Source organism: Canis lupus, chromosome 4 (assembly GCF_048164855.1).
Source record: "Canis lupus baileyi chromosome 4, mCanLup2.hap1, whole genome shotgun sequence".
Lineage (NCBI taxonomy): Eukaryota > Metazoa > Chordata > Mammalia > Carnivora > Canidae > Canis > Canis lupus.
The window spans coordinates 61549818-61568130 of record NC_132841.1 but is presented as its reverse complement, the minus strand read 5'-3'; the positions used below and the strand labels follow the sequence as shown (position 1 = coordinate 61568130).

Genomic DNA, 18313 nt, shown 5'->3' with positions numbered 1-18313 from the left:
ACCCTGAGATCATAACCTGAGCCAAGACCTAGAGTCAGGTTCTCAACCAACTGAGCCACTCAGGTGCCCCTCAGTTGCATTTTAGAAATGGGGACATACATCAGGAGGTTAAATGTCTTCTCGGGACCATGAGATTCATTTGCCAAGAGGGAGGTCAAGATTTTGGTGTCCTATCAGATTATCTTTTGTTAACTCCTATATTTCTAGGGTGTGGCGAGAGGGCAGACATGAAAAATGTGTTGGAGAAATGAATAACCGCAACCCAATCTGGGTGTTCTTTCTGTTCTGTCAAGACTTTACCCACTTTCACTCAAGGAAATGAAAAAACAAACAAACAAACAAACAGTGGGCCTGGGTGAACCTCTTCATTTCAATTTTCTCTTTGTCACAACAAATGGTAAATTATTTCCCTTTTTTTCTTTGCTTCACTCCAAAATCTAAAATGCACCCACATTTTGTCAAGCTCTTAGGTCAAAAGAGTGTATTTTGTTGTGAATTTGCTAATCCTAGGGTCATTTTTTACTTTAGCTTTAAAACAAAGCTGTACTCCAGGTGGATCCAACACTACCTGGGGTTGGGGGGGTGGGGTGGGCAGTGAGCAGGAGGGAAGAGGAAGTGAAAGTGCTAGGAACTCTCTGGTATGAGGGATGGGTGGGGTGGGGGGGGAGTGAGGGACACCCATGTTCAGAGGCCAGGGTTGAGCTTAGTGGTGTTTAAGGTCACCTGGCTGTGGGTCTCCCTTATATCCCCATTGCCTATAGCAATGCAGTGCATGCAGTGGGTGCTCAGGAGAGGCTTGTTGGTTTGCTGACTGACTGACAGATGAATGAAAGCACCCAGAAGCTGACGCCTGGTGGCTTCCACAGCCTTCTCTATATTCTTCTTGCCAATGAGAAGCATTGCCAAGAGCTAAGGTACTAATGGAATCAATCCAGAACCAGATCTCAAACAGGCCTTTCTGGGCTCCAGTAATAAAGATATGAAGAGTCTGGGTAAAGTTGTATATTGCACTTATGTGCCTATATGTACTTTGCTGACTCTCTTGTCATTTAACAGCAGCTGGTGAGTATCTACCAAGGGCAGACAGCCAGACCCAATGCTGCGGCATCCTGATCCTACAGCTGAAGGAATTTATCTTCTCCATCTCCATAGTGGCAGCAGGAACTAGGTCTTAGTCTTAAAAAGTCACACTGTGGCTTTTAAAAACCATCCTTGGCTTAAGGTTTTATATATATTTATATGAATCTTACATAACATATATTTATATATAATGTATAGATAACATGTGTGTATATGTATGTATATATATATATACATATGGTATACTTTTTTTAAATCTAGAAATATTCCCATAAAAATCAAATTTTAAAAATCAAATAAAAAAAAAGTATATTCTATTTCAGCTTGCTTCCTTTTTCTCCAAATTTTGACGTATGCTTACTTGATAAGCTCATGAATTGGATAATGTAGGTGTTTTGAATTTCTATAAGATCCTTAGAAAAGTATACCAAATAAGGGAATCTTTTTCTTTCTGTGACATATTTGAGAGGGAAGGAGTAAAGGAGGCATAGTCCCCTAAACAGTTAAAGGTAATGTAGTTTTAGCAATTCTGATTGATATTTATTGATATCCTACTATATGCAAGGCATGGAACAGCACCTCAGGGACTCAGAAAGAAGCACATTACATCCCCAGAGATGAGAATCTGTGCCTTGGGATACCCAGAATCTATTATACACACAATAGATAAAGTGTATAGCACACAAAAGATAGTGCATATATATAGAAAGTGTGAGATGCAATAAAAGACTTCAAGCAAAATATTTTGGAATGACAGAGAACAGTTTTGGTGGAAGGAGTGAATGAGAAATGAGATGGGGAGATAGTGAGTATAGAGATACAGAGTTAAGGTGAAGACAAGAATGAGAGGAAGGGCAGGAGCAAGGACAGGATTATTTTTCTCCGAGTGGGGAATATGAAGCCCAAATCTGCCACTCGACCATTTGATCTCTTCTTCTCAGTGGGCTCCAGAGACACAGGAAGGTGTTGAATGGAGTGCACAAAGTTGGGGAGGGAGTGAGGAGAGGGTTAACATTGTCAAAGACCAGCTTTATTCTGAGACCGAGAAAGGAAGGTTGAGGGGTCCTATGATCTAATTCCTTTCTACCTTAGAGTCTCTATCTTTACTTTGCCTAAGTGGTTTTCCATGTTCATGTCTCCTTAAAGATAATGATGGATGTCAAGATGAAATAAGGCAAGAGGATGCGTCTGAGGACTGTCTTTTTATCTTTCAACAGGCACCTGAGTGCACCCGCAAATCAAACTCAGAAGAATGGTAATTTGGAAGGTATTATCATTGTCCTTGATCTTTTAACCCCATTCTTTAAAATGACTCTCTGACCTTCTGCAGTTAGCACTTTTTCTTGGCAACTTTTCTTCAATATTACCCTTCCTGTTTTCTTTCTAGCCATTACGTTATCTATTTCACCATTGGATATTATTTCCTCCGTATCCACTCATTAGCTTATTTTAGCTACTTATTTTCTCCCAACTATTTTTTTTTTTTTTTCACAAACTTCCCACATATGTCCCCTTTGGCAGTTTTCCAGCCATTTTCCTTCTTAACTCCTATTTTGTGCAGAGTTCATAAAAATGTGTGTGATTATGTATATAAAGCCCATTCCCAAGGGCATGCTTCCCAGGAAGCATCTCACAGGCTCCGTTCATCAAATCCCACACTGTAACCTGGCCCCAAGTACTGTTTAAGTACTGCCCTTCTGATAGCAGATTCTATTTAAGGCTTTCAGAGCTGAGTCCTGAGAATATAACCTAGAACCCTCTTGCCCCATCCTGCTTGCTTGTCAAGTGAGATAAGCTGTGTGAAAGGCTTTGAAAGTTTTAAAGCCTGTGCTGTGGTATTTGTCGTTGCTGTTATTATGGTTTGTTTGCTCATGCCTTCATTAAATGAGAATTTATTGAGCAACTACTATGTGTCAGGCAGTAGAGATAAAACGTGAACAAGATAGCATTGTCCAGGATACAAATAGTGAGAACAAAAAAGCAGAAAGAAAATGACATAGTTTCTTGCTTTATAGATCTTACAGTCTAGAGCAGAATATGAATGTCAATCAAATAGTTGTGTGACTAGGTATAAAATTAGCACTGGACTCAATGTGATGATGGAAAGGTTTCTCATACCATACAGTAGGGAATGGGCACCTGATCCAGCTGTGGGAGGAGTCAGCCACTGTCCTGTGTGTGGCAACTAGGGTGTTAGTAGGAGCTGACTGTGCCAGTGCAGATGCGAGCCCGGATAATGGAGTAGCAACCTTGGCACAATGGGCCGCAAGGTGAGAAGCCATAAGGTTAGTGGTTCCAGGAACTTTGCTTCTTGTGAAGCAAGAACATGACTAGGTGTGAAAGTAGAGAGGCTGAGATCAAGGAGGGATATCATCTGTGTGGAAGCTGGAAAGAAAATGGCTGGGCCAGGTCAGTCAAGGCCAAGTTTCATGCGGCTTTCAGCTTAATTCAGAGACCTATAGAAAGACAGCAAAGCATTTAAACAGAAAAGAGTTTCCAAAACCTCACTCTCTGGATACAAGGAGCCCATACAGGCCTCATCCTAAGTGCTTTCTAGAACAAGAGAACTTGATTGCCTCTCTGCTGGGGCAAAATACTAAAAGACCTACAAACTGTTACTGGGGGTACTGGGGGTCGCAATACAAACCTGATTGCTTCTCTTTCTGGACTCCTAAGCTCTAAAAGATTATCCTTGCATTCTTTCTGGACAATAAAATGTGATTACCTTCAAGGAACTCTTGCCAACAAATGCAATAAATCTATTTAGAATACAATCTTTGTGGCGAGAAATGAAGAAAAAAATACCTTGAGTCACTTCTAAGTGTTGTCCAAAGATCCTCTGAGCCTTACTTTCTGTAGTTCACAACAAAAGCATAAGTTTAATGTCCACCAAGGCATGCTACTACATTTGCTACATTGTCAAAGAATCTTACAACTGGAGAAGGCCTCCAATCATCCTCCCAAATCCTGTCTCCCCGCTGTACCTGGACAGATGATTAGTCTAAATTCCCAGTCCCCTTGTAGTTATGGGAGTCCCTAAAACTAAAGTTCTCTCCAATGAATGTCACTGGAATTTGCTCCACTTTCAGGCCAGGTCCATAAAACCCTCCCACTGTAGGCTGATGGGGCAGTTGATGCTCAAGATGGCTTTGGAATCCACATGTTGAGGATGACAGCACAGCTATTAGCTAGTTTCTGAGTGATTGTAGAGGACAATGGCTCTCCCTATCAGAACACTCACCATGACTATTACATGAGAAAGAAATAAGCATCTTTTCTTTAAGTTGGTAAACTTCTGAAATGTGACAAGTAATGGACCATTTTGATAATCTGAGGAGGCCCATCCACTAAACTATAGGCTTCTTAAAGGCAAGGATTACACTACTACTTCCTTGAGTCTGCAGTCTCTAGCATAGTGTGTGGCATATAGAAAGCTTTCAGTAGATGTATCTCAATGAGTGGTAATGTTTAGGAAAATTACCTGATAGGCTTGTGAATTTGCTCATGTAATAATTCAGATATGCAGAGAGATGTACTTCTGGACCTGGTCTTTCTCATGATGCATTCCTAGCTTGGTGGTTGGAGTAGGTGGAAGGGATAACCAAATGTCCAATCCAGTTAAACCTTTTCTACTGCCATATTTAAATAGCCTCACTGAGTAATGTTTAGTCTTGTCAGATAATTGCTCATTTTTATAATCACTTGACATTCTCCAAGATGGTGTCTAGGGTGTAGGAGGAAAAACACTTGAGTAAAAGGGTCTCAGAGCTAACTGATCTCCTTCCCCCTCCTAGGTGGCCTTGGCCCTGGAAAAGCTAATCTGAAGTGTGTGGCTGCTGAATTTTTTTCTCAGTGGCCGCTTGTTTATTCAGATCCCCTCAGTTTTTGCAGGGTGACCTTCTCTGGATCTCTGTCATGCCCTTCTAGAACCCGACTGGGATTGCCCCCAGCCTTTCTATGAGATCTCCCTACCTTGGCTGTGGTGGCCCCAAGAAAGACCGCCTGGCTCTCTTTTTGGTGTTTATGCCATACAAAAATCAGGGGAGAAGCAAGAACACAATCTAGATCTTTATCTAAATGCTGTCCTCTTCACTCAACTACACTGTCCCCTTTTGGCATGGGGTCCACTGCATAGAGGTATCTTACAGATCCATAACAGGAAGTGAAATAAAAGAAATTCAGGACCCATATGTCTGACAGTTTTTGTGTCCTACTTTGTCTTCCTTCTTCCTATAGTCACCTGGAGCCAAAAAAGGATAAACTTTTCCTCCTTCCTACAGATCCTCCTTCTACCCAGCCAAGACACATGGGCCGAAAAGTTGTCTGATCCTTGATTGTGCTCTAGGTGTGGTTCTTGCTACATTAAATGGGAGATAAAAGATTTGAGAAAGACTTTTTCTGTCACATGTATCTGACTCTCAAGTCTTAGGAAACTCTTACTTTTAATGTCGAATGCTAACGAACCTGAAAATGTTGATGAAATTCAAGGAAGTAAGTCTTGTAAAAGATGATTGCAAATCTTGTTCCTGCTTCCCCATTTCTTTTAGAACAGGTGCTCCACACTAATCAAAGGGATTTCTGAGTCCTAGATAACTTTGGCCAGAAAGTCATACACTAGCCAAAGCAAAAAAAAAAAAAAGAGAAACTTCTATTAAAATTATATCTTGCCCCAAGTCTGTTTAGGGCTTAGGATACCTTGAGATATTAACATATAAAGTCAGATGTGTAGATGCTGAGAGGGCCATGATCTCATCTATCCACAAGGTCTTTATCAGCTGTGATGGTGGCATAGGTATTGTTGCTTAACTTTAAAAACTTAAAATATCAGGATGCAATTCTCTTTACAAAGAAATCCCATTGGCTTTGAGTTATTCCCAAGTCTGGACAGTGGATACCCTGGAAATGAATGCAGAGCATAGACAAGAAGCAGCTAGTTAGTTCCAGTCATTCCCCAAATCATCTAGAAGTTCATTAAACTAAAGACAACGTCAATAATCCGGTGACTTTTAAACTTTTTCTCCTTTCAGAAAGAAGATTAAGTTAAACCTAACTTTTCAGGTCAGATGATCTAAAGCAGACATCATAAAGAAAGATAAGAAGACTAAAGCCTTGTAAGATGTTAGTGTCTATTATTCATTCTGACGTTATGACAACAAAGGAACTGTGTGTTTTTTAAAAAAATTAAAGTATATAATGTTGTGGAATCTTCACAGTAACCCAATGAAGTAGTCACAATATTATTTTCCTTTTGTAGATGAAGAAACTGAAGGTTGGAGAAGTTAAGTGGCTTAGTCAAGGTCCACAGGGAGGAAACTAGTCATATGGAGTAAGGAGTTGAGCTGAAGCTCTGGGGTCTATTTTCATTTCATATACACACTGTCAGTCCTCATGCCTAAATGTTATTCCTTCTGATTTCCAACATCTGCGGTGGATTTTTTTTCTTTTTAAGACCATTGTGGCATGTTAATTGATCAGAGCCCAAACAAGTGGATAGTGATGCTCGGCAGACTTCATGACGTAGGACTTGGCTTATTAGTAATTTAAATCATGCTATAAAATAATCCCACTCCTACTCTATTGCTTTAAGCCATCTGCTTTGTGATGATCAGAGCTTCAGCCTAATGAAAAAAATATTGAGTTAGAGGTCTTTTTGTTTTGTTTTGTTTTTGATGATAATACCGGAGGCATTGCTGGGAGGCATTTGCCACAAATTCAAACTGGGTCACGTGCCTCATTTGTGTGTGGAGCAGAAACCTGCCAAAGCTTGTCTTTCCAAGATCTTTGTCTCTGAAAGAACATGGGAAAGGAACATGAAGAGATTTTCTTCCCAATGAGCTCCATAGGTCTGCCCAAGCCAGGAACAATATAGGAGCAGGAAAATATAGCCAAAAACTCATGTATACATTAGTTAATCTGGGTTTGGTTTCCTTTTCTACATAAGTTTGTAACAGTTTTAACAAATGTAAATTGTCCAAAACCACAGACAAATTTTAAAAAAGAAGGAGGAGAAAGAGGAAGGAAGAGGAAGAGGTGTAGTTCTGTTTTTAAACACTCTGAAAACCTATTGTAGAATGAAAGACTCTTCAAACTCTGGGCCAGGGTAGACATCATCTGACCCACCACCTTTTCATTTTTACTCTCACAGAACGTTATCCAGACAAAACATCCATTAGTTCCTCCTGGTATGTGTAATCCAAGCAATAATTCATGGCTTTATTAGTTTAAAACATAGCTACTAGCTTATATCTTCATTCTGTGAAACTTAACTGAATTCTAGAGTTGATCAAATAAAGCCACCTAAATTCAACTAGCCATCCATGAAAGTGCATTCATGAACTTGAACATTATCAGACTAGAGCTATTTCTTCCAGGCTCTTGCATCAGTTCTGAGAGTCTCCCTCTCAATGTAATTTCTTAGCATTACTCCATGGGCACTTCTCAATTAGCATTGCTTCTTAGGAACATTTAGCAAAAGTTTAAACATTTCAGTGGTGCCTATTTATCATTTTAACTGTTAGCAGAGATTAGCTTCAACAATCACAATTCCCATTTGTTATAGAAGCCTGGAGGCGAATGCTCAGAGCAGGCTGAGAATAGGACAATAAGTGTAAAGGTGTTTTAAAAGCATAAATGAGGTTAGTCACAATACAAGTGTGAAACGGAACATGTCAGTTGGTTTCACATATCTCTCTGACTTCTATTTTGTCATCCTAGATTATGTGTTTACTTTGAGAACAATTGACTAGCTATGAAGGTAGAGAACAACTTTCTAAAGAGATGGGACTCAAAACTAATTGCTTTTGAAGAGAGAAGGTGGTCAGGACTATGAGTCATTAGTGATCAGTCACCATATAGGTCTGGGGATCCTGGGAGTGAGCAGGGGGGATGCCTGAGGGGCAGGAAGGTGTATGGCAGAGGGTAGGAGAGCTGTTTCACTGTTCTTTCTAGGGTTAACCTATTTCCTGTCTCCGGTCTCTGTTTCCATTACTAGATTTTTTCTGTTCAGAACCAAAATGCAAAATGTCCACAGTCCCTATGCTTGATATATCTGACTTACAAAACTGTTATTGTATTGACCAAAAAAACCCCTCTGCTTTTCTTCTGGAAATTATTTCCAAAAACAGTCCAGGCCCTGCCTCTTACTGAGTGAAGAAGAAACATTCCTCTCTAGCAACTCAGCACCTTTTTCCTTGAAGAGCCTTGAGGAATAACAATTCAGATGAGCACAACAGATATCCTCCACTGCCATCAGTGCCAGGACTTTTTGGCCAGAGTGGCGCTTCCCCAGGCATGTCTTTTTCATCACCATCACGAATTTTAGTGGGGGTTGGCAGGCAACAGAAAGTTGAGAATTTAAATAAATCTAGAGAATATTTAGTCACAAGTCAGAATTTATAGGGCATATTGGTATTATTCCTGCTTTCAAAGCAGAATATAGGATCACAGATTAATGACATGATTTTCCTAACTCCTGGCCAGGAGAGAACCTCAATGATTAAGCCCCACATTAGTAATCAGGTGTAGAGAAATGAGATATTATCTCTTAGAGTGGAATCTTTGAGATGAACAATTTACATGATCATTTGGGAGGAAAAAATTTATATGTGTTTATAATGTTTAGGCCAAATACTATGGATTAAATTTTTTTAGATGCTATTATAATACTCTAATCATTACATTTGATAGTAGGGGTGTAGAATCATTCACAATTCAGCGCTTTTAAGCATCAGTTATTTACAGTTTTCAGTTAGCTTGGGAAGGTATAACAAAAGAGCATAAACTGAGTGCTTATACAATAGAAATTTATTTTCTCACAGTTAAGGAGACTAAAATTCTGAGATTAAGAGAGCAATATGGTCCAGTTTTGGCGAGATCTTTCCTCCTGTCTTATAGATAATCACCTTCTCACTGTGTCCTCACATGGTGAAGAGGGAGAGAGCAAATTCTTTGGTGTGTCCCGCATCAGACTAGAGAACTGCCCTTATGACCTCTCATCCTGATTACATCCTAAATAGGCCATCTTGGGGCACCTGGGTGGCTCAGTTGGTTAAGCCTCCACTTTCAGCTTGGGTCATGATTCCAGTGTCCTGGAATCAGGGATCGAGCCCTACATTGGGTTCCCTGCTCAGCAAGGAGCCTGCTTCTCCTCAGCCATGCCTCCTACTTGTGCTCTCTCTCTCTGTCTCAAATAAATAGATAAAATATTTTTTTAAAAATAAGAAAGGTAGAAAGAAAGAAAGAAAGAAAGAAAGAAAGAAAGAAAGAAAGAAAGAAAGAAAGAAAAAAAGAAAGGCTATCTTGAAATGCCATCACATTGAGGAATAAGGCTTCAACATAATGAATTTTAGGGGAACACAAACATTCAGTTCATAGCATAGGGCAACATGAGACTCAAAAATGTGGTCACATGGAATAATAAGAAAAAAATTTTAGATACTTATAAACTTTATAACCAAAAATTTATAACATGTGTGCCTCCCTATTTTGTGACTCTAAAATCTACACTTCCAGAAATTTACCTAGAGACATATTCAGACTTCACACACCTAAAAATGGAAGAACAGAATTACATATAAGAAGCACCATCTGCTTCATCAAGTAACTTAATATTTTGAAACTGAATCATCTCCAAATTATGATTAAAATTCAGTGCAGAAAATGGAATGACTAAACAGTTTAATATTTAAATAAAATTTGGACAATTATTCTACATCATCCTCATCTGTAAAATGAAGAGAATGCATATCCTACCTATAGCAGAGAATTGGTATAAGTCTTAAGGGAGTTGTTATAATTGAAAAGGCTTGCCTGAATAAGTAGATTTTATTATGGTCTGATATTGCAAATATTTATTTAGCTGTATGTGTGACACCCTGCCATATTCAAGAAATGCAAGTTTAAGTAAGACATGAGTCTTTACGTCAGGAAATCACCATATGATGGCAATGACAAATACCTGAATTACTCTGAACAACTAATTAGAGTACAATGTAACAAATGTTATAATAAGGCTGTGTATAGGATACCAAGGAAAAACTACACACTGAGAATTTAATATGGGGCTTGGGAACTAGTCATTTAGCATGACAATCTGACTAATCATTTGCTCACGACTTTCACTTGGCTCCTAAATTTCTTGCCAAGATTCTTCTTGTGTAGCCTAGATTAGTTGCATGCATTTTGAAGCTCTACCATATGATGCAATTAATATTTAGGATTGTTACCTCATCTTGATAAACTGACTCCTTTATCATTGGTCTTCTTTCTCCCTGGCGATGTTCTTTTCTGCTTTGATATAGTCATTCTTTATAGCTGTCTGTGGATTTGTGTATGTGGTATATACTTTTTAATCTTTTCACCTCTAACCATTTCATATTTTTATATTTAAAGTGTTTTTTTTGTGGGCAGCATATAGTTGGATCTTGCTTTATAATTCAATGTAGCAATCTCTATCTTTTAAGTGGAATGTTTAGATCATTTATAATTAATGTAATTATTGATATGATTGAGTTAAAATCTATCATCATGCTATGCGTTTTTGTGTTCTCATCTATTTTTTTGTTCATTTTTCCTCATTTTATGCCTTTTGTGGATTGAATATTTTTAATAATTTAATTTTATCTTATTTGTTGGCTTATTAAGTATAAGTCTTTGCTATGGTTACTTTAGGGCTTTTATTATACATTTTTATTATACATTATAACTTCATACAGTTTTCCTTCAAGAGACATTATACTCATTCAGTATAATAAGAATATAATAAAATTATACTTCTGTTTCTCCTCTTCTAGCCTTTGTGCTATGATTGTCATGTATTTTATTTCTATATATGTTATAAACCCAACAATGCATCATTATTATTTAAAGCAAAGATAACAATTGTTATCTTTTACATTGTTAATAATACATGGTTATTTTTGCTTTAAAAAGTGAATTATTTTTAAAAATTAAATAATAAGAAAATAGTTTTTACATTTACCTGTGTAATGATAATTTCTGGTGCTCTTCATTTCTTTATGTGATCTGTATTTCTATTCTATCTGGTGTTATAAGGACTTCTTTTCAAATTTCACTGGTGATAAGTTCTTTCAGCTTTTATATTTCTAAAAAAGTATTTATTTTGCCTTCATTTTTGAAAAAAAGTTATTTTCCTTATATTAAAAAATTATAGGTTAATGGTATTTTTTTCTTCAGTACTCTAAAGATGTTGCTCCACTATCTTCTAGCTTACAGTGTTTCCAAAGAGAAATCTGATAGTACCCTTATCTTTGTTCCTCTTTTTCTCTGGCTGCCTTTATGATTTTCTATCAGTTGATTTAAAAATTTGATTATGTTGTGCCTCGGTGTAGATTTCTGCATGTTTCATGTGTCTGAGCTCTGTTGAGAGTTCTGGATATATGTATTTATAGTTTTCATTAAATATGGAAAAGTATTGATCATTATTTCTTCAAATAGTTTTTAGCTTCACCACTGCTCATTTGAGGTGAAGCTAAATAAATACACATGTATTTGGCTTCTTGAATTTATCCCACAGTTTGATGATTCCCTGTTTATTTTGATCAGCCTTCTTTCCTCTCTCTGTTATATCTTCTAGTCCATTAATCTCTTTCAATGTCTTCTGCAATGTTAATTCTGCTAGTAATCCCATCCAATGTACTTGTTGTCTAAGTTATGGTAATTTTCATTTCTAGATTTTTAATTTGGGTCTTTTTTATATCTTCTATGTCTCTACTTAATACATTTAATCTTCCATTTTTTTGAACATATGGACTATCATCATCATAACCGTTTGAATGACTTTGTCAATTAATTCTATCACCTGTCATTTCTGGGTTTTTTGATTGATTTTTCTCCATATTATGTATAGGTCATATTTTCCTGTTTCTTTATGTATTTGGTAACTTCTGATTGAACGTCAGATTTTATGAATTTGACCACATTGGCTGCTGGGTATTTTTGATTCCTGTAAATATTATTGAGCTTTATTCTGAATGCAGTTAAATTACTTGGAAACAATATGATCCTTTAAGTGTTGCTTTTAAGTTGTGCTGGGATGGACTGAAGATGCCTTTAGACTAAAGTCAATTTTTCCCCACTACTCAGGCAACATTCTTTATAGTTCTCTAATTCTACCTGAATTGTGAGTTTTTCCACTAGGGCTTGAGGGAACAGGCACTTTTCTCGGGCCCGTGTGAAGTCTGAGGACTATTCCCTCTCATTCTCTCAGGTGGTTCTTTCCCTGGTCTTGGGTAGTTTCCTCACATACACTCGCTGGTTGACACTCAACTGCATACGTAAGGAAGACCCTCTCTCTTCAGCTCTCTGGAGTTATGACTCCATGCAGCTCCCTTCTTGCTTGTACTCCTCATTGTAAACTCTAGCCATCTCTGTTTCCCTGGATTCTGAGCTCTCTCAGTTGAGCTCTGCCTGGGTTCTTTATCCTTGTGCTAATGGAAAATTCTCCCATGCACTAGAAAAGTTTCTGGGCAATCATCTAGTTCATCTCATTTCTTTCCCATCTCTCAGTGATCCTTTATTGCCTGATATCCAATGTCTTGAGCATGTACCACTTCACATATTTGTTCAGATTTTTTCAGTTGCCTCAGGTAGAAGGGTAAATCTAGTGGCTGTTACTCTGTATGAATCAGAAATACAAGTCCTTGTAGAATACAGTGTAATCACTTCAATACAAAAGTCATGCTGCCAAGCCTTAGCTTGGAATTATAAGACAGATAACTTCACTTGATTATACTTACCAAAAAATGTAAAATACCAAAAGGAAAAAGAAGTTAGCCTTACTTCTCATCCTCTAAGCCTGTCCTACTGAGCAGCAGAGGGCCATCAACGAGTCTAAATGAACAACTGGTATTATAATTTCCTAAGAACTGTGAATGAAAGTGCCATGTAGTGTTGTTAAGGATTATCATTCTAGTCTTGAGAGGATAGCCAGGGACATCTGATGTCCTTATGCACCCCAAGAAAGACATATGGGAAAGAGTCCCAGATAAGAATATGCTCCAGAGATACCGTCTCCAGCAGTGCATGGAGAGGGATGAAGTCCCTTTGGACAGTTGGATTAGACTGAGTAGCTTCTAGAACTCCACTCTATTTAAATTTTTCTATCTTTAATGCAGGGACAAAGCCTACCAACTTTCTTAACCACAAAGGCTTTTTAGTTTCTAGTTCTTGTTTAATTAACACCTTGCAAATTAGAGCTTCAGTTTAGAAAGTATTTTAAGCACATTGGGTACAACAAAGTATAGTTCCAGAATATTATTAATCATATGTGAGTGGACCAGGTGGAACATTTGAAATCAACAATGTGCTTCATGAATATTTCTCAATCACAGCTATGATCCCAAGAACCTGATGTCTTCCTTAACTTTGTATATGTTGACACTTGAGATAATCTCTAAAGTTGCTTTAAGCACCAAAATTCTATTTTCCTCAGATATTTGCTAGTCTAATCAACTTATGAGGAACTGAAATATGAAGAAGCAAAATTTTTAAGAAGATGAGTTCTTTAGAAAGAACATTGGATTTAAGAATCAGAAAATCTTTTTGTGACAAAAAAAATCAATCTAAGTAAACTTGGGGCTTAACTTTCGTAGGTTTTACTACTATTTCTATTTTTTTTGGAGTGAATACGTTATCAGTCCAGACTCACCTATGATGTGAGAGTAAGTTCAATAAACATGAAAGTACTTTTGAAGCACAAGTTGCAATTTTCCAAGACCACAACAGACATTTCTAAAAGAACTCAAAAGAAACATATATCAAGGATTCTAAACACCAGAAACATCCAAACAATATAAACATTCCAACTCAATTGTTTTTATGATTGCCCATGTAAAAAAAAAAAAAGACACATAAAGGTAACAACTGAAAGTGATTTGCCATATTGTGTGGCTTTGGTTGGTGTTCGGTGAGGTCACTGTGGCCAAATGTGTACCAAAGAGCAGAAAAATCACAGTGGCATCTTGTCAGTGATGTCATGACACGATAATATTCATGATGAGACAATTCTTCATCAGTATAAAGGATTGGTTGCTATGGTGTGACTCTTTATCACATGATGAAACATTTTCTTGTGATCATTATTCAGTTTCTGAATGTTCTAGGTGAATGATCTTCAGGAAGCCTTCTGACTGAGGTTTTCTTTTTCTTTCTCTCTTTTTAAAAAAGATTTTATTTATTTATTTGAGAGAGCATGAGAGCCAGAGAAATCACAGAAGGAGAGGCAGAGGGAGAAGCAGACTCGGCTGAACAGAGAGTCCATGATCAGGGCCTGAGTCAAAGGTAGACACAACAGACTGAGCCATCCAGCACCCCCAACTGAGGTGAAAACCTCAGAGCCTGATCATGGGCTCTCTGTTCAGCCGAGTCTGCTTCTCCCTCTGCCTCTTAGGATAGAAATATCCTATTGTCAGCTACCCTCTGCTCTCACTTTTCCATCAAAGCAGAAATCTCTTAATTTTCAACTAGATAGAGATCACGAAACACATTTTGCATGCATTTTTTTCCCACCTGCATCCTCCTAACCAGAGAAAACTAATTGGAAATAAAAGACATGAGGATTTACTTGGTCAAAAGAATAAAAAAACTGACAATCGTAGATATTTTGATAGCTTCCTCTTTAGCTGGTTAATGAGGGAGGGATTCTACTCTAGGGCTATGGAGTTGACCAAATATATGATACCCCCCCACTGGACAGAAGATGGTGATGGCAGCCTACTGTCCAAGGAAAGAAGATACTCTGTCAACCACAGCTGGGCAGGAGTTGTAATCAGGAACAGAGTGAACAAGTAGGAACCATGGGAGTAGGCTTTGTAGTATGAAAATGTTGGAGGGACTCCTGGTTTCTTCAGGAGGATATGATTGTTTTATTTGAATAATTGGAAGCCTGCTACTCAGGGATAAACAGGCACTGTGCCCTGTCCTCATGATAAGGGGGGTTGTTTGGCTAGAGGACCTCATCTGAGGGAACAGAGTGGGGAGGAAGATGCAGTCATGTCACTCGAGGACTTCCCAGTTTCCTACGGCAGGGCAGCACATAATATTAGTTTTAGACCTGACACCACTATAGAGACGACTGAAACACACTTACCAACGTGGACAAAGAAGCTCCTTGCCTGTAAATTGGAGGTCATTGTTGTAATCCATTACCTCTTACGCCTACTCCTAAGTCAAACAAGTCCTTTCAAAACTAGAGAAAAAATTAGGAACCCTGGAAGCATTGTTGGGGTTGTTCCCAGCCTTGCTCCCTTCTCTGGAGAAAGGTTGAAAGACCAGAGCCCTGCGTGATGGCCTGCAGCCTACGGTTGCCCTTCTGCAGGCAACCATTCTTGTGACTGTTCAGATGTTTGACTGCCTCCCCAGGGACTCACCATGGGCTGGCCCAGCCGCAGTTACTGGAACAAGGAAACAGAGTCACTTGGCCTTGTCAGCCACCATAAGCTGTAACATAGAAAAAGAGAAGCCCAGTGAGCACCCTTAAAAAATAAAACAAAGTCTACAGTTAAATAAGGCATCTGTGGCTGTTTATGGGAAAGAATTTTAGGGGAATGTATCGAGAATAGTTTTAATTAGAGATTCACATGAAAGGAGATACATGATACGCTCTAATAAAATTAGTAATATAATATCTGCAGTGTTTACACACTCGAATGAACTTAAAACAACATAATTAAACGAAAATCCTTTTCCTGTGCACAAGAACAGTAGTATTGCCTTATTTAAAAAAAAAAATTAAATGTTAAATGATGACATTTCAAATATACAGCCAAGTGCCGGAAATAACACATACTCATGGACTGACCTACCATATTAAGAGATGTGAATATTTTGCCTTACCTTCTTCAGAATCTGTTTTCTCTCTCTTTTTTTTTTTTTTTTTTGTTTTCTCTCTTTTTAAGAAAGAAAACATTTCGTACAGATAGAGCACCTTCATGCCATTCCTACTTCTTTCCCTAGGGGCAACCGTGATCTTAACCATGTACATATGTTTAAGCTCTTATTATATAGGTATATCCATAAATGATGTATGCTATTATTCTGAATGCACTAAATATTTACACAAGCACCAGAAACCATACAGTACATCTTTTTTTTTGTAGCTTACTGTTCTTATCAATATGCTTGACATTTATTCATGTTGGCATATGTAGATCTAATTTGTTAATTTTACCTCTCTATAGTATTTCATTTATAAATCAGTTTGTTTACTCACTGGCCTACTGTGATATTGTGATTTATAATAAGAAATACAGCTAATTTTCTGTGCTATGGTAAGGACTAAGATAGCTGAAATTTAGATTGGAGAGAAGAAATTTTATTTATTTATTTATTTATTTATTTATTTATTTATTATTTATTTATTTGAGACAAAGTGAGCAAGTAAACACACATGAAAGGAGGAGCAGAGAGAGAAGGAGAAGCAGACTCCTGGCAGAGCAGGGAGCCCATGCGGGGCTTGATTCCAGTCCTGAGATCATGACCTAAGCCGAAATCGAGAATCAGTCACTTAACCCGAGTGAGCCAGCCAGATGCCCAAGAAATACTATTTAGACATAAAAGTTTTGAGCAATTTAGTTTTCCTTGTGCCTTGTGTATAATTATATACGACTCTTTCAAATTTCCTTGTTTCAAACTGTCTTTAGATGAGAGACAGAGCTGTCGATTGTCTCTGATGTACATTTTCCTCTTTGTTCCTTAATAATGGATCCCACTTTTTTTGCTGGGCTCATAGTCTCTTGGAATAAGGTTGTGTAGCTATGTATGGTGAGGAGATTAACTTCTACTAAAGTACAAGATAAACTTTCTCAGAAGTTTCCTTAAAGCGAGGAAGTGAACTCTTCTTCGTTCTCTTTTGCATTGGCTGGAATACAGATGCAGTGACTGGAGCTTAAGTAACCATCTCATGAGGCAATGGCACATGTTGAGGACGGCAGAGCAACAAAATAGAAGAATTCTGGTTCCCTGAAACTGTAGCATAGGGGTCAGCATAATGTTTCTGTAAAGGGGCAGATGATAAGTATCTCCAGCTTTGCAGACCATACGTTCTCTGTCACAACTAGTCAATGATGCCATGTTAGAGGGGAAACAGCCCACAGATAGTGTGCAATCAATGAGTTCCAATATGTTCCAATATGCGTTTCAATAAAACTTTGTTTATGCACAGTGAAATTGAATCTCTTATCATTTTTATATGTCATAACATTGTATATACTTACTTTGATTTATTTTCAACCATTAAAAATATATGAAGCAATTCTTAGCTCATAGGCTTATAAAAAAAAACAGGCAGCAGGTCAGTTTTGGTAGAGGGGTTGGTTTGCCAACCTCTGCTCTAGCACCATGTGGTCTCAGATTGCTTATCTTCAGTCTTTGTTTACAGGAGACAGGTTTTTTGTTTTTGTTTTGTTTTGTTTTGTTTTTTGTTTTTTTAAAGATTTATTTGAGAGAGAGAGAGAACCCTAGGGGAAAGTTGCTGAGGGAGAGGGAAGAGAGAGAATCTCAAACAGACTCCCTGCTGAGCCCGGAGCCTAAAGTGGGTCTTCATCTCATGACCCTGAAATCATGACCAGAGCCAAAATCGAGTTGAACACTTAACTGACTGAGCCACCCAAGAGCCCCACTTTCTGGGAGATGGAATTTGCTGTGATTCAGCAGAGCTACATCCCAGTAAGTAGATGCCACAGCCCCTAAGGTACTTGCCCCACACACAACCCATAGCAGTCCTGCACCTGTTTCCCTCAGGACTTCCACTAACACACCTTTGCTTCCTGTCCCATTTCCCCTACATTTCACTGGACTCCCCATAGGAGCACTTCCTTTATAATCACTTGTACAGGGAGCTGTGTCAGGGTCTGCTTCTAGCAACTCCAGCCTTCAAGGTGCTGTCACTGCTCAAGGAGTCAAGGAGTCCTTTTCTTCAGGCTTTAATACAACAGTGGAAACAGCAGGCTGCTCCTTATATGATCTAAACCCCAGTATTCTAAGCATGGCTCTTTCCTAGTGCAGCATAATGGCTGAGAGCAGAGGCTCTGGAAGTTTCCTTTCTTGCATTGAAATCCAAGTTAACCTCTGAGCATCAAGATTTCTTACCTGTAAAATGTGGAGCTAACAACACATCCTGTTTAGCACACAATGAATACTCTATAAAAGTTATCATTGTCAGTATTAATATGTTGTCCAAGGCACTGTGACACAACCACTGCTACTTGTGAATTCC

General features: G+C 38.2%; 1 long non-coding RNA gene across 1 annotated transcript; it reads left to right on the top strand.

Moving 5' to 3' along the window:
• Nucleotides 1-1429: 1429 nt before the first annotated feature.
• Nucleotides 1430-9790, top strand: LOC140632520 (uncharacterized). The gene is made up of 2 exons (XR_012030113.1): nt 1430-2347; nt 6108-9790. It is a non-coding gene; the product is annotated as an uncharacterized lncRNA (long non-coding RNA).
• The last annotated feature ends 8523 nt before the right edge of the window (nt 9791-18313 follow it).